The sequence below is a fragment of the Rhagoletis zephyria genome, unplaced genomic scaffold (genome assembly GCF_001687245.7).
Source record: "Rhagoletis zephyria isolate East Lansing unplaced genomic scaffold, Rhagoletis_zephyria_1.1 Rzeph_scaffold_00961, whole genome shotgun sequence".
In the NCBI taxonomy this organism is placed as follows: Eukaryota; Metazoa; Arthropoda; class Insecta; order Diptera; family Tephritidae; genus Rhagoletis; species Rhagoletis zephyria.
This window is the reverse complement of record NW_016158045.1, coordinates 35,463-52,591: the sequence shown is the minus strand read 5'-3', so window position 1 is coordinate 52,591 and position 17,129 is coordinate 35,463. Positions and strand designations below refer to the sequence as shown.

Here is a 17,129-nt window from a genome sequence, read left to right as displayed (position 1 = left end):
GATAGAGATAGAGATAGAGATAGAGATAGAGATAGAGATAGAGATAAAGGAAAAAAAATATTTAAAATAAGACTCGAGATTAAGATGTGTTATGTGTCTCACTTTATCTCAACTCAACTCATTTGAACTAACCTCATCTCACCTCACTTCCCTTCAACTCAACTTAATTCAACTTAGCTCACCTCATCTCACGTCACTTCAACCCGCCTCACTTTAACTTACCCCAATATACCTTTTTGCACTACAACTCACCTCACCTCATATAACTTTAACCTACATCACTTCAGCCTACTTCACCTCATTTGCCTTCACCTCTCCCCAACACACCTTAACGTACCACCGCTCAAACACCCTAACTCACCTCATATCAACTCAACTCAGCTAAGCTCAACGAAACAAATTAAAAATTGATCAGCAATTCAAATAATAAATAAAATAGAGTTCTTGACTTGTGATTTGATCAATATAAATTCACTCAACTCAGTGTTACGTGATCTTATCTTATTTTATAAGTTAATAGATCGAAGCATACAACTATTAGAATTAAAGAACGATTAATAAATTATTCAAGAGAATTTTCACTTCCGTAGCGCAGCCCAAACTTACTAATTTTTTTTCTTCTCTCTCTATGTCCTTTTTTTATGACACCTTTTTTGTCATTCTTCTTTTTATACTCTTTTTTAAACTCAATAAGGCACCTCAGAATTAAGGATAGTTGGCAGCCCTGGTCACTGTATATGCAAAAATTATCACAAACAGAACCTGTACCTAAATGAGTACCATTCATTGATAACGATCAGTGGAAAAATTCATTTGATTGAACAATTCTTGGCGTTCAGATATGAAATGCCAAATTTTTGTCTATTTACACTTACAATTATGAATCAGCATTTTCGCAGTGTAGAAGATGGTTCAACAAACTCCCCAAAAATTTACTTTCTCTGAACTCATTAACGTCATACGAATTGTACGCTTTCTTTCGCGGAACTATTGCTCTGTGCATCGACGTCTCTTTGTCTGGTACTCAATGACAATTAACAAAATTGATAACTTGAGGTCAAACATTATATTCGCTTATCTCAATTACTCATTACCATTGGAAAAATGCAAAGGAACCAATTATATATTCACTCGTTTCTAGGTAGGCTGATGAACTGAGAATTAGCTTCCTTTATTATTTCTGCGATTTACATACTACATATTTTTAAAGCAGTCCGTATAAAAAAAAAATCATAGATCCATATATGTAGTATGTATGTATATTAGGGGGCCCATCGAAATTTTTGTTTTTTTGAAATTTCAAGACCCCACCCCTCAATTTCCGTCCGTTTTCTGGAAAACAATATTGCCTATTTTTATAGATTTTCAAAAGTTACTTAGAGGTCGCGACTTGTCATTTTAGGTCAGAAAGTATGGTTTTATAGATTTTTAAGTTTTTGAATGACTAGTTTTCATTCAATTTTAAAGATCGAACATGTTGTGAGGAAAGGATTTATAGGCCTTTAAAACGATGTATAATTATTTATTGTCAGACTTGTATTAATGGGAGTTTTCATTGTGCAAATTACAAAAAAAAAAAACATTTTTTCTTAATTTTTTAATAGTTAGGCGACTTTCCTTAAATATGGCCTTGAATTTATATGTGTGTATTAGGGATGTTGATTTTTTCGATTTTTACAATCCCGGGATTTTCGGCATGTCGTTGGTTCAGTCCCGGGATCCCTAATTTGTTTTGTCATCAGAGGGGATCTTTTCAAAAAAAATCTTTAAGAAACTATTTTTATTCATAAAAAACTCTAACTTTGAAGGTATTTTCAAATCGGCCCAGCTCACTTAAATCTTAATATTTTTATATCCGAGCGCACTTGTGCACAAGGGTATATTAATTTTGTTCGCATAACGGTTGTTTGTAACAGCCAAAACGAATCGAGATAGACATAGACAAATGTATACATAAATGATCAGAATGAAAAGAGAAATCGATTAAGTCAAGTCTGTCCGTCCGTGTCCGTCTGTCCGTCCGTCCGTGTATACGATAACTCGGGCAAAAATTGAGATATTTCAACAAATGTAGGTTTCCATTTACCTAAGGTAGGTTGGTATTGTAAATGGGCGAAATCGGACTGTAACCACGCCCACTTCCCATATAACGGTAATTTTCAGAAATACGAAAACTGCGATATTTTAGTATTTTTAGGAGATTATTCACTCAAAATTGATATTTACAATAAGTTTTAGACGAAAAATAAGAATATTATAAATTTTTGGAAAATGGACGTAGCCACGCCCACTTACATGTTATATCTTGATAACCGCTTTACTAATTTCTTCCACACTTGGCACAGTTTTTGGCCTTCGCAGATCATACCAAATAGCCGAAAATTTTTAAAATCGGACAATAACCACGCCCACATCCCATATAACGGTAATTTAGAGAAATACAAAATCTTCGATAAATGAGTAAATATTAAAGCTAATTTATTCAAAATTGATGCTTACAACAATTCTTATCCAGGAAATATGTTCGTGATAAAATTTTATAAAATGGGCGTGGCACCGCCCACTTATGATCACATATATGTATCTCGGTAACCGTTCTACCAATTTGTACCAAACTCGGTATGTTTATTGTGCTTGCAACATAGAAGCAAAGCGTTGAAAATTATTGAAATCGGACTAAAATTGAGGCCGCTTTTCATATAACGGTAAATTTCAAAACCGCTTGAAACTTCAAAATTTCGAAATTTAAGGACTCTAATTTACTCAAAATTGATACGCCCCAGCTTTCCATGTAGCGGTAGGTTTCAGAAAGGTTAAAAACATATATTTAATACTTGCGCCGGGTATTTAATGTTCGGCTCCGCCCGAACTTAGACTTTCTTACTTGTTTCGAAATATTTTGGTGGACGTCGTAAAATATAATAGATTTTACAATTCCAATGGAAAAACAGTACCGATTTTTTTTTTTGTATGAGGAGTGATGCAGTCTAATATGTATATATGATAGTTCTGATATATGTAGTTCGGAACTAGCGCTTTGTCAGACTGTCTCTAAATTTTACTGCGGGAGACTAGGAAGCACTAGCAGTGTACGTGCGCGTGCATATGTGTTTGTACAGAAGAGAGCAAAGCGCTGCTACTACGCTCAGTCACGAGAACGAAGAGCACGGTTGCCAGATGTGGAATTGCGTTGTTAAAAAATCTTGGAATTTGGAATTTATTGCAAACTTAATTTCATTACGAATATATACATATAAAGTACTTATTCACATACATATCGTCATCTGAAATGCAAAAATACGTAACCAACATCGTAAATGAAATGAAAAAGTCGTGACCAATATTTGATTTTTTGTTCATCAAATGATGAGGGGAGTTGTAATTCGATGAAATCCGTCATACCTATAAATCAAAAAGTGAATTTTGAATTTTTTATTAGTTATGACTGCATTTCAACGAAGATGTTTGTTACACCTTTTTGCATTTCAGGTGACCATATGTATGTATCTTAGGTTTTTGTTTTGCAGTACTATAAGTTGAAATGATATTTTTGTGGAGACAATTGCATCCAATTTATAACTAAATATACTCACAAAAAAGAATTATAGATACATAGGTAGCATGCATGTAAATACTTGCAGGTATATATGTACATACGTAGCTTTGCGGCATTCTGTTTGTTGTAAAGTTCCATTCATGCTTACCTACAGCTATATAATCTTTGTTAACCTTTAGTGTTAAGAAATAAATCAAAATATGTACATATAAATGTATGCTTATGTATGACGAAAAATCGGTATGAAGATGTGGTATACTTTTCTGAATACATATATGAAAAATGTTTTCATACTTATTTGTATGCATGTACGTACATATGTATGTATGTTGGTACATTTTTTCACATAATCCGAATTGCTACGAACGGTGTATTCAAAGTGCATGCTATGAACAATCTGATATATGTAAGCGGTGCGCTACCTTTGCTATATTAATTAAAATACTGCATCACAGCTACATTAATTTAAAAAACAAGCTACCTCAAATAATGAAAGAAATTCGTCCCAGGCAATATCTACTATTGAAAATGGAGGATTTTTTCAGAATATTAAGAGAATCGGCTTTTACAGAGAGTTGGCATCACTGTTGTGTACTCATCCATACTTGCTATTGTATACACTCTCATTTTCAGCTTACGCTGTAGTGCAACCAGATGATCACAAAAAGCGAGGCTAAATTTGTTTTAGAAAAAGGTTATAAAAAGCTCTACCGCGTGAAAAATAAAGTAAGCAAAATCTAAACTCACCAGATCGCTAAGTTTTTAAAAGTTCTGCTAATTTCTGAGTAATGGAATACATACAAAATACATGCAAAGTACATAAAAAATTACAGTTTGAAGTTTATGCGAAGTTGTGCGAAGTTATGCGAAGTATGCGTAATCAGAACATCACATATATTTTAAATTTCCGTCTATAATCTTTCAGAACTTAAATTGCGATCGCATCAAAAGTGAAAAAAAAATGGCTAAAGTTTTGTATCTGCACAAAGAAAAAACAGTGTTGCCCTACAAAACAACCAAACTATGAAGCGGCCTTAAACTCGCACTGACAAACTGGTGAGTAGTTTAAACTTAGTTTAAATATAAACCGAGTTCAAACCAGCACTAAAAAACTGGCTCTAAGGAGTCGCCTCATGTGAGAAAAGGCAGCAAAATTACTTTTTTTGAAATATAATATTCCCCTTTTGAAGTTTGACTACTAGATTAAAACACTGTTTAGCACTCGTTCAATGTTCTAATAACTTACAAAAAGTTGAAGTAATAAAAACGATGACTTATTGATGACTTGACTTGATTTTAGCTTTTTAAATGTTATTCCTAACATTCGCATTCGCACATTCGCATTCCGAAAATATGAATGCCACTCGAAACATCCCTAATTTCAATTATGGTGTTTATGTTCTACTCAAATTCATGAACTGATTTCGTGAATTGACTTACGCATAAACGTAGTAATTGTGCGTATAAATTGTTAGGTAATTTTATGTTATGAATGTGTGAATTCTTAATAGGAATATACCAATTTGGATGATAGAATACAACGTTGCGCAAAGAGAAGGCGAGCAAGAGCAAATGCCGAACAAAGGAATTTGCCTTCTTTCAACTTGAATAAATGCATTTTCAAACAAATGTTCGTACGTTGTATGCGCTTAATGCCTTGGTTTTAATGCACGTGGCAAATTGTTACAAATCGCTGCGAAATCTAAGGATCTATTGATTTTATATTCTTCCGTTTGACGCTACGTTTACGAGCACTATAAACATTTGCGTTTGTCAAACATATTTACAAAAGGTAAGAGATGTTCACTCCATTCAGTTACTTCAATTATAACCCGGTCTTAAGGATGCTATCAGGTTTAATTTCTAACCAAAGCTATGTATGTATGTAACTCGCCTAATGCTTTGCTGTGCCGTACACATACATATGCTTACACATAAAATTTCGTGAGTACCTGCCCACTAGAACTTGAAGGGAGATCTCCCAATGTGAGGAATAAAAGAGTACTCCTTTTGGCCTGATTTCGGAGCAATAGGCGAGATTTGTTGGTTCTGACCTCCTTTATAACTCGCTTAGGAGTCAAATCGAAGATCTCCTAAGTGAGCAACAAAAGAATACTCCCAGAGCCATAATTTTGGAGCAATAAACGATTTTTGTCGATTTTTGTACTCCTTTATTACTCGTTTAGGAGCCAAACGGGAGATCTCCCAAGTGAGCAATAAAAGAATACTCCCTGAGGCATGATTACGGAGCGATAACTGAAATTTGTCGGTTGTGTACTCCGTTATTACTCGCTTAGGAGCAAAAAAGCGATGTCTCCTAAGAGAGTAATCCTGGAGTATTCCTTTTGATTGATAGGGGAGCTATAGGCACCTCGTTCAAAAGAAATTGCGTATTATTGGAAAAATTTGTCATAAGGAAAACTACAGAAAATATTCCATATAGAAACAATATAAGGAGGATGCAATAATTGAATGACGATAGCACANTACATTGAGCGTGGTTAAAACAAGAAAGTTTTATACACTCCTGCTCCGGAACACCCAAGCATCCCTGACACCAGGAAATCATGTAGTTATCTCACCGTTTTATTGTTATTCTGTTTTACTTTGAATGTATTTGCCCGCATTAGAATTCCAATATTAATCAAAAATGTAATAAGTATTACTTATGTATGTTTTGTCTGATCTCGTACTTATAGGTATCTGTTAAGATCTTTTAATATTGTATACATGCATGAGNCTGCTCCTGAACACCCAAGCATCCCTGACACCAGGAAATCATGTAGTTATCTCACCGTTTTATTGTTATTCTGTTTTACTTTGAATGTATTTGCCCGCATTAGAATTCCAATATTAATCAAAAATGTGATAAGTATTACTTATGTATGTTTTGTCTGATCTCGTACTTATAGGTATCTGTTAAGATCTTTTACTATTGTATAGATGCATGAGATTAAATAAAAAATTAAATATATCGATTGCGTAAATAGCAAAATCTTTTAGCTTATATGTGAGGCAATGAAAAGCTCTTTTATTACTCGTACAGGAGGCTTTCGGGATGCCTCTCATGGGAGCACTCCCTTATTGATCGTTCGGGAGGAATATAGGATGTTTTTCTATATGCACTCCCTTGTTGTCTTTTTGGGAGGTATAGGGGAGGTTTTTATGGGAGTAATCCCGTATTGCTCCTTTNCGTATCTGCGGACTTTTGAGAAAAATTAAAAATATTAATTAAAAAGCAAAGAAGCTTTTGACTGCCGTATCCGAGTAGGTAGAGATGTCGGCTATAAATTCTATGCGTCGCAGGCTCAAATGATGGAAACACATTTTTTAATATACAAAATTAATAATTTTCATATGAAATTTCAATTTGTGAACGCTTGTCAATAGCATTTTCAATCTTTATAATTTATTAAGAAAATAGCATTTGATTTCTCTGCTAGAATTCCAGTTCTTGATAGATAATAAAAAATTGACAGTTTATCGAAAATTTGATTTACTCACACAGAATCGGGCTGTGTGAATACATATGCCCCATTTTTTTTTTTTTTTTTTTGTAATAGCGGTAGCCCCTCGTCAGGCAATGGCAAACTACCGAGTGCATTTCTGTCGTAAAAAAAGGTTCTCAATAAAAATTATTTGGCCTTTGTGTGCCAACATCAATACGCTTACCTCAAATTGGTGGTGATTCTCGGACCAGCAAAGAACCAGCAAATGTGTGAGCACCAAATACATACATATTAATGTATTTATTAGTACTTTTATATGTTGTGTACTCATTCCTTTTGGAAACCCGAAACATACTCACGTTAGGGATGTTCAAAAAATATCGGTTTTTTCTAAAAACCGTTTTAGATTTGGTTAATTTAAATTTGGTTAATCATAATCCCCTTTTTTTATTTAGGTGCTAATCGTTTTTCCTTTTAAACCGAAAATTCAGTTTTTACATTCCCCAGCTGTGTAACGTAATTATTTTGTATAGCAAAAACTTCAAAGTGACCACCTATTTGTGTTTTGCTGATCTGGTAGTTAAGAAAAATCAATTGTCAAGTCGATTGCGAATATTGTCTCTGACGTTTAGAAATAAGAAAACGCCACTCAAAGTTATTAAAATTATGGCGCAAAATACATATTAAAAAGTTGTTGCTTTAAAATTAAGTTCATTTTTTTATAAATGTGTAAAACGTTTTATAATATTTCCTATTTTTGAAGTGGTTAAATAAAATAAAGTACGGCTTACAACTTGAATAAAAAACCGCAATTAGTGAAAACCGATTTTCTGGAAACGGCGCCCATCCCTAGCTTGCGTTAGGCATGCAATTAGCAAACTGTTTAAGATTATTTTTTAGTCTAACTTTAGACTGCCAGATAAGCAACTTGATAGCAAGTACGAAATGAGAAAATTTTTTATGAACAAATAGCCGCCATGGATTTTATAAATTCGTGACAAAGTGTGCTTAGGTTAATATTTGCGTTCTCACTTTTAAAACAAGTCGGGGGGTATTCGTATCGGAAGTTGATAAGATATGCGAAAGAAAACCGATTGATTACGGAGTACGAAAATTCCCAAAGAGAATTGCGCTGGATTGCAAAAATTTTAATGACAAAGTTGGGTTTTAAAAAACAATCGTCTGATTTCGTTCAACAAGAAAAAAATGCAAATTCGATATTAGTTTCAGAAATTCTTGTTTGTACTACATATAGTTATAGTTTATTTTGTGCCAATTAAATTGACTAAATCGCGTATGGTGCTACGGGGCGTATACGTTACATACGCAACTACGGGTACATCAGCATGAGTGGTTATTATACCCGAGCGCATTTGTGCACAAGGGTATTTTAGCTTCGTTCACATAACAGTTATTTGTAACAGCCAACACAAATCGAGATAGATATAGACACATGTATACATAAATGCTCATAATGAAAAGAGGAATCGATTAAGCGGTGACTGTCTTTCCGTCCGGCCGTGTACACGGTAACTCGAGCAAAAATTAAGATTTCTCAACGAGGTTTGGGATGTAGGTTGCCCTTTATCCATTTATTAATCGTAAAAATTAACCGATTAATCGGTCATTTCGATTAAAATCGAAAATTAATGAAAACCATTTATAAGTTATAAAAACTGGCTCCGTGTCAAAATTATAGCGCACGACAAAAGTTTTTTTTGTTATTTAATTTTAGTTATTTTTTTAAATATAGCTTATTTTGTAGCAAAAAAACGTATATATATAAATTTATCAAACTTTGTGCAATATTAAAATAAAATCAACCAAAAATTCCAACTTTTTAATTAGATTTATTAGAAAGATTTTCAGTATGCAGTTTTGTAGCCCATTAAAGTTTTGTATGACAAATTCCAAGACTGAAGTATCTGGCACTTACCGCTGATTTTTGGTATTTTTCTGTTTGGTAATGGTGTGCTTATTTTCTTCCATATAAAAAAGAAGAAAATGCGCAACGGCGAATTCGGAAAATAAAATTAAAATATGTGCATACCTGGGTTGGGGTTTTTTAGTAGCTACTTAGGTTAAGCTTGTGTTGCGGTTTTTGGCAGAAATATCGTATAAAAAATTTTAAGAATACGAGAATGTAAAAAACACATCAACGTATTTTGATTCATACGTTATTGTGTAAGTAAATTAGTAAATTTTTGATGGTTTCTTTTCGATTATTTTGAAAAATTAATCGGTTAATCGCTCGATTATAATCGGTTATTCGATTAATCGTGCCATCACTAATGCGAAGTAGAACTTCGGTAAAAAATAATAATATCATAAATTTTTTAGAAAATGGAAATGTGAATACACAAAGTGGTAAAAAAATTATAGCCGAACCACTTTTTGCCAAGTTTTAACGTATTATTTTTGTTGTTATTTAATTTTATTCAACAATTTATTATTATCTATAATTGTTATAAGGCCATAAAATAACAAAAAAAAAAAAACAAAAAAGGTTATTTAATTTTGGTTATTTTTTTTTATAAAAATATAGTTAATTAACTAACTAGCCCTGCAAATCCAAGTTTCCAACTTTTTGCAATAATGAATAAATTTTTCAGACAGTGTCACTCGGTTGGTACATTTGTACAGATTTGTGCATTAGGCTATTGGGACAAAACATTGGGACAATACAGCAATCATCTATTGAAAAATTTCAACAAATCATTTTTCGTGAGTAGGAGAAAGAAAAATATTTGGGTACTCACACAATCGGGGTACGATTTGCAACAAATTTCGGCACACACCCAATCGTGTGACACTGCCTTTAAGCTTGTATTTATGCGGATGTTGTTGAATAAACAACTATAAAAAACTAGCCAAAAAAAATATATATTTTAAAACTTGTCAAAATTTGGTGCTGCTAAAATTTGTTCGACTACTGTAGTTAACTATCATTACTCCGTGCCGTGCAATCATAGTAACACAATGCCACTATTATTTGACTTACAGACAAAATACGGGCAGGAATTTAAAAATTCCGACCCTGTTTGTGTGAAATATTTTATTTTTATCAGTATATTTCTTTTAATCAATTTATGTTGAAATAAATGTTAAAATAATAAATATTTTGTCAGAACACCCCCAAAAAAAAAGCTGGCTACGGCCCTGCTAATGACCATTATAAATATATTACTATGTCTGATCTGTTAACATTCTAAGTACACAAAAACTTTCTAAAAAGTAATTAGAAATTCTGTATTAAAACACTTCTAAATAATGTGTGCGATATTTGCATACATATGTATGTACAATTTACTACTCCACTGTCATTTGCAAGTCTTAACTATCACGCGCGTGCTTTATCTGTCGTTAAGTATAGCTGATTTCCACCAAGCCTTAACTGCAGTTTATGCCTACTGGAAAAAAGAGATTACAACAGCAAGGTGGTATTTTCACCTATTAAGTAGAAGCAAACGAAAAGAAAAAAGAAAAAATTAAGAAATATTTAGACCTTGCCGATTACTCCATGTTAAAATCCTTGGCACTTACTTATCTGAGCTCTTAACCGCAGTTAAGCCTTTGGTGGAACTAAGCTATTATTGTCGCTCAATCTAACACTGTTCCGTAAATAGCAAAATGAAACAATAAAAAATCGAATTGTAACCCGCTCACAGCTGATAAGCGCGCTAAGCATGATTACAGAGGCGTTGCAATAGGCCTAAGTACTTTGTTTATAGGTGTGTTCGTGCATGCATAATCATGTACACAATTATGTGTTAAAGTTCATACAAACCCAGCAAAAACCTAATTTTTTGGAAAACACTTATTTTTATACTATCAATGGAGTAGCGCATTAAAAGTCACCTCAAAACAATTTATCGCAAGAAATTATACATTTATTCGATTATCTCCAATGACATGCAAATGTGCACATGTTAAAATTATGCATTCTGTAAACGAAAAGGTAAGCGGTTACTCTCGATTGGGGAAGCACTTTTCGAGATTAGCCGCTTACCTTCTCGTTTACAGAAGGCATTATTTTAACATGTGTATGTCATTGCAGGTAATCGAATAAACGTAAAATTTCTTGCATGTAATGCAATAGATAAGCGAAAATTGTCTTGAGGCGACTTGTAATGCGTTACTCCATTGATACAAAAGTAAGTACTTTCCAAAAAATTAAAAGTTTTCGCTGGGAATATGCACGAGAGATTGTAGACGTGTGTGGGTACAACCCAGCAAACATTTGGAGTCATAAATTAGTCTTAATTAGGAGTCTTATTTCGGAGCCCTTACGTTTAACTACTCCTTAGTAGATACATATTTATGAACATACAGATGTAATTACTATGTTAGGGCGGATTTTCTGACTATGTGCGTTTAGCACAGATGGAATCTACGTGTAATTCAAAGCAAATTTGTCGAAGAAACCATGAGTCTAAAATCAGTTTGGAGCTTGCCAAACTCATAAATATTTCCTACATACACAGAACTAATTTCGGATTCATAAATTCTGGGCACTCCGTATGTGTTTGCGGGGAATAGCCTATAGCTAAAACTGTTCAAACTTGCAAATGCGCTCGAGTTTCAAGTGACCAAAGCCTAATTCCAAGCAATGGTAAAGCTGTGTAGGAAATACCGAAAAACATACCCTATAGGAAAAATAAAATAGGCAAGTATAGATAAAAGTAATTACCATTTTTTTCGTATAATTAAATCTCAAGTATATAAATCATATCCTAATTCCCTCTGTTTCAAGTTGTTATTGTATACGTTTTTTCGATCTATAGTCATGTTAAAAATTGTTATTTTTTTACTTTAATTTAATATGGAAAACTTTTGTTAATTTCATTAATTGTTCATTTATTTGAACGATCAGCCAACTACAGTGATTTTAATGAAATTTATCTGCTATAAAGCCATTATATTGACAGATTTTTTATATCGGTATATATTTCTGTTAACGCGAAAACTTTTCAAGTCTGTGTAAAATCATGTAATTTCTTGCTTTCATACAAAGCTATCATTTATATCATTTTTAAGTGGAAGATCGATTCATTTACTTTGTTGTACTTAACGGGAAGCTTAAAATGTCAGAATATCAGGATTTTGTTTGGTTGTATTATTATTCGACTATACTAGAATGAAGAATTTCAATCGAAAACAAATAGATTTTAATCTGTGTGAAGCTGCGATCGGAAAAGTTAAATACAGAAATTACTACATATTTCTCATCGAATCAGTAAAATTACCCAAATAATGATCAACTGAAATGAAAATTCATTAAAAAAAATATCCTAAAATAAAAGTGTACATAAATCAAATTGAAACTCTACTTCTTAAGCTAAAAGCGGGGGGGCTCAATGCAAATTCCTCAGACACCAAACAAAAGCTATTCACGACAAATTAAAAGAAATCTTCTTTAACTTGCGTTTACAAAGGACAATACAATTGAGAATATGTATTAGTTGTTAAATTGTTGTGTAAAGTAGGCGTCCCGGACAATAAAATTTTAAAGCGCGTTTCCACAATATCAAAATTGCGCCATTTCAACACTAAATTTCAAATTCAAATTGTAGCTGTTTACACAACCAGAGAGTTAAGGCGTTACAATGACAACGTATGTTAAACAAAGAAAGGAGTGTGCAACGAAAGAGAATATTTCCACCATTTTCCGGAATGCTTTCCCATTGTCTGAGGAAATGCTTGCATTTCCTAAAGGGTACTTACCTACTTAGGCTTTTGTATGTAAAATATGTGCGACGAATACCCGAGAATTGGGTTTATGTGCGTACGCTCACTTGCAAGTGCGTATGTTTATCAAGGTTGGCAAGTCCAATTAGTAAGCTAAGTGTGCGGTATAATACAATAATTAAATATAGGCAAAGAAGGGAAAAGAGAGGAGTGCATATGAACATACAGTGACGAGCAAAACTGTAACATGGAGTAACACCTTTTCTTTCAGCTGTCGCTATCTTTCCAAGTTCTAACGACATTCATACTGTTGTTCTGTATTTTTATTGGTACATCTTTGCTTCCTCTGTCATAACGATTTGAGTCAATTCAACAACATTAAAGAAACCAGCAGACAAAAATGTAAATTAAGGCATATGTTACAGTTTTGCACTCATGTATTTTTAATAACTTTTTGACAATTTTCACAAAAAAAAAGAATTATTAACACANATATAGAGTCAATTTTTGTTTGCAAGACTGGTCATGTACATGCTTACGCTCGAACGTGCGTGGGTGCATTATACTGAGCTAGCCAGTCATAAATATTTTTTTATGAGCGCTAGCGCAGGTACATTCAGGGCTGCCAACTTGGCTCAAACCGTGCCATTGTTGGCCCTATTTGACATCAAATGGCACTTAATTTTTCAAGTGCCAAAATGGCACTTTTGAAAAATAGTAACATTTCAATTCATTTTTGTAAAAACCTTTGTACGTCCTTCTTTTTCTCAACTAAAATTTTCAAATTTCTAAAGGTTATTCAACTTGTTTATCTTTTTTTTTGGCATTGGACTTTTGTTTTAGAAATGTGGTTCTTATTTTATTGCTAACTGGGAAGGATTTAAAAGAATAGCACCGTTATTTTTCTATTTGCCACATTTCGGCATTTTTTTATCGTCAATATGGCACCTCATAGCTGAGGATAGTTGGCAGCCCTGCGTACATTGGCCTGTAAAATTAAACAAAAAAAAATTTACCACATACTAACCGAACAAGTCTACTAAACTTTAACGTCGCGACAACTGTCCTCCATGGGGTGTGGTGCAAATCTGCATGTTAGTTGAAGTAAGCGGATTCGAGTGATGTGGATTTGGAATCCGAAATGTCATAAATGTCACTAACAATGCCAACAGAAAAAAATATCTTATCAGAACCTTGGGAAAAAAATGATGTGATGTGATATTTTATTATACCACGGCGCACAGTGAGGCAAAAAAGTTGCAGCGGACAAATCAATTTTGGGAGCCCACATATGAACCGATTTAAAGTTTCTTTTCGTTTTTAAAAACATAATTTAATTTCGCGTCGATCTATCAGTGGCGATTTTTTTGAAAAAGCTCTGGATTTTTATTTATTTATGTTGAAAAATTAAAGAAAAAATTTTACGTTTCAATGCTTCCACTTTTTTGGAAAATACTTGAAATTAGTTTCAAATGTCTGCAATTATTTAAAAAATTATACATTATTATTATATTTTTGGCCTAAAATTTTGGAGCACATCATCTCAAGATGTGGGCGCGTCCATAACCAGGTATGCAACGAGAGCTACCCGTCAAGCAGGAGTTCCCTCCCCCCTACTATGGAAACTTGCGGTAAATACAATTTTCCTCAGACTGGAGAATACCGCTGTCAGGCTATAGCTTATGCAGACGGTATTTCACTCACAGCAATGGATAAGCATCTCCAAACACTATATGAACTTTTGCAGGGTATTCTCGGTACCGTGAATAGCTGGTCGAGCGAGAGCGAACTTAAATAGCACCAAGACAGAAATATAACTATTCATGAGAAAATATAAAATACCGTCTTTTTAGCCTCCCTCTCTAAATGGTGTCGTACACTCCCCAATGAAATTAAAAATCTCGACATAGTTCTTAACAGGAACAGGAAGATGGATTGAAAACCAAACCTTACAGAGCGATTCTGGAAATCCATACAGCTGTAAATCAGCGGTGGGGAAGCGATGGGATTTGAAACCACATTATACACTGGATGTACACGACGGTTGTTCCACCCATCCTCTTCTAGAAAACTTCACTTATAGGACCAAACTGGAGAGGGGATAAAGGACTGCATTCACGTGGAGGTTCGCGCACTCAAAAATCTTGGGCTGGATTGGACACCCGCCCAATACTTGACTTCGAAAATAGGTTTTCTATTATATTTTGAAATAGAAGCACTGGGTAAACGGTTCCGACTTAGATAGAATGTTCACCGCCATATTTACCGACGGTTCAGTGCTCCAAAAAGGTTAGTAGTGGAATTTACACTAAATAAATAGCTCTTAATAAACCATGGTACGCGGCGCCCTCACAACTAGTAGGAAGAGTCCATAACAGTTTATTCTGCAACCAAGCAGCCATTAGATCCACAGTACAGCAAAACTTCTACAAAACTAGCTGACCAATGTTGGAGGCCTATAAATGACTTTACCACGATCGTTATCATTAACGTAGTTTGGGTACCCGGGTAAGATGAAATCCCTGGAAACTGCGCGACAGGCGAACTCGCAAGGTTTCTATCTAAGTCAACTCTGCCCATGATACAGACATCCACATGTCTTCTTGCAAAAGCCAATTGAAATCTGTTTTTATTCAATTGGCTAACGAAAGATGGTCGAAGGAGCCCATCCGGTACTAAGCAGATCTGTTCAAGAATCAAGAACTCAAAGCAAAGTGAGTGAAATGGAATGATCTTCCTGCCATCGAAGAATCAAGTTAGTTTGGTTGCCAAACCCTTAAAACTAAATGATATGTGCTTTAGCGCATTTAGAACAAGAAGAAACCTTGATGAAACCTTGAAAAAAATGCTGAGGACGTTTTAAAGTTATCTAGGCGGCATACAAGAAACACGATAAGACCTTGCTCGGTCATAACAGCCTCGGGGGAAACAAGGTCGCCGACGAACTGACGGCTCATGATATGTGCTTGCTGGGCCGGAAACATTCTTCGGTACTAAGTTAGTACTCTTAAGTGATAGGGACCCCATATACTACAGAATATATAGCAAAATACTCCTCCGCTACAAATAACGTACATCTTCTGACTAAATGGAACCAATATCAGGTTACTATTTAACAGCCTACCTAACCGTGACCACGGAGATGGAATATTGTACATATTTAAGACAGACACAGATGTTGGGGGGAATTCTCAATGATTATTAGCATTGGCCAGACTTAGATTGGTAAACTTAAGTTCATCCAGATATGAACCCCTTATTATTGGGAGTTCGTTTACCAAAGTACAATTTCTATACTTCAATGGCATTTTCAATGCATTTTTATTTATTTTTTATTTTATTTTTTTGTGTGATACATATCATTACGAAAAAATTAATTAATTGCAAATAAGATAATTTGCTCTACATATGTATACACAATATTTTTTTTTAATTTTATGTTAGGTCTACAGCTGTTAAATATCAAAGAAATTATTTACAAATAGCTTCCCTACACCTTAGTAAGCTATTTAGTACTTTCGAAATCAGGCACTTGACGATAAATTACAATTTTATTTTAATTCACCCCTTTGCTATAAAATTTTCCATGCTGATAATTTATTGCATTAAACTTTTATTTATATTTAATTAAACATAACCCATTAAGCGTCACATTCTTTCAAATTCTCTCTATCTCACACACACATATACATAAATCCAATCTCTTCCTCAACTACCACAAACGCAATGCACTCTTTCACACTATCGCCACGAAATATTTATTGTACATATATACATATATACCCTGCAGTGAAAAGCCAAGCCAATCAGTAAAAATACCAGTTATTTAACTTGAATGGGTTAAAGCGGTTGCATATCAGTTCGACAATTTCGGAATACTTAGCTGTGACATCCGTATTTAAATTGTCAAGACAAAATTAAAACGCAATTAATTGCTTTTCTTACAAATGTCGGTTGTAGCGTCGCGTGAAGACTAACCCTTCTAGTTCTTAGATCGCAGGTTAAGATTTTACCAATGAAATCAATATAAGCTAATATAGGCCTTTATATAAAAAAAAAGACAAGGTGCTGATAAAAGTGATAAAATTATTAACAAACCGGGTTTCCACATAGTTTTATCGTTTTCTCATGTTTATCTGCAGCTTATCACTTTAGGTGAAGAGCCCTAATGTAAATTATTTCAATTTCAATATAAATTAGTAGTTTGTTAATCCAATTTCATTTGAGAAAAAACGTAAACAAGTACTTGCACCACAAAAGTTAAATGAAATTAAAAAAATATAAATTTTTTTTTAAGGAAAATATTTAAAAATTGCCATAAAATCCCGAACTAAAAAAATTTCTCTCTCTGATCTCTGGAATGGCATGCAAGTGCTTTGATCTGTCGGCTATTGCGACTATTAGAGTGCCGCGCGCAAAATAATATAGTCGTTTTT

General features: G+C 33.8%; 1 protein-coding gene across 2 annotated transcripts in view; it reads right to left on the bottom strand.

Moving 5' to 3' along the window:
* Window positions 1-17,129, bottom strand: part of foxo (forkhead box, sub-group O) — a 132,041-nt gene that overhangs the window by 104,418 nt on the left and 10,494 nt on the right. Inside the window, exon 1 of one of the 2 annotated variants that reach the window (XM_017615073.1) lies at window positions 4,444-4,447. The exons of the other annotated variant lie outside the window; for it this stretch is intronic. The gene's annotated coding sequence lies outside the window, so the exon portion shown is untranslated. Of the gene's footprint in view, window positions 1-4,443; window positions 4,448-17,129 lie in introns of those variants that run through there. 2 annotated transcript variants of the gene reach the window in all.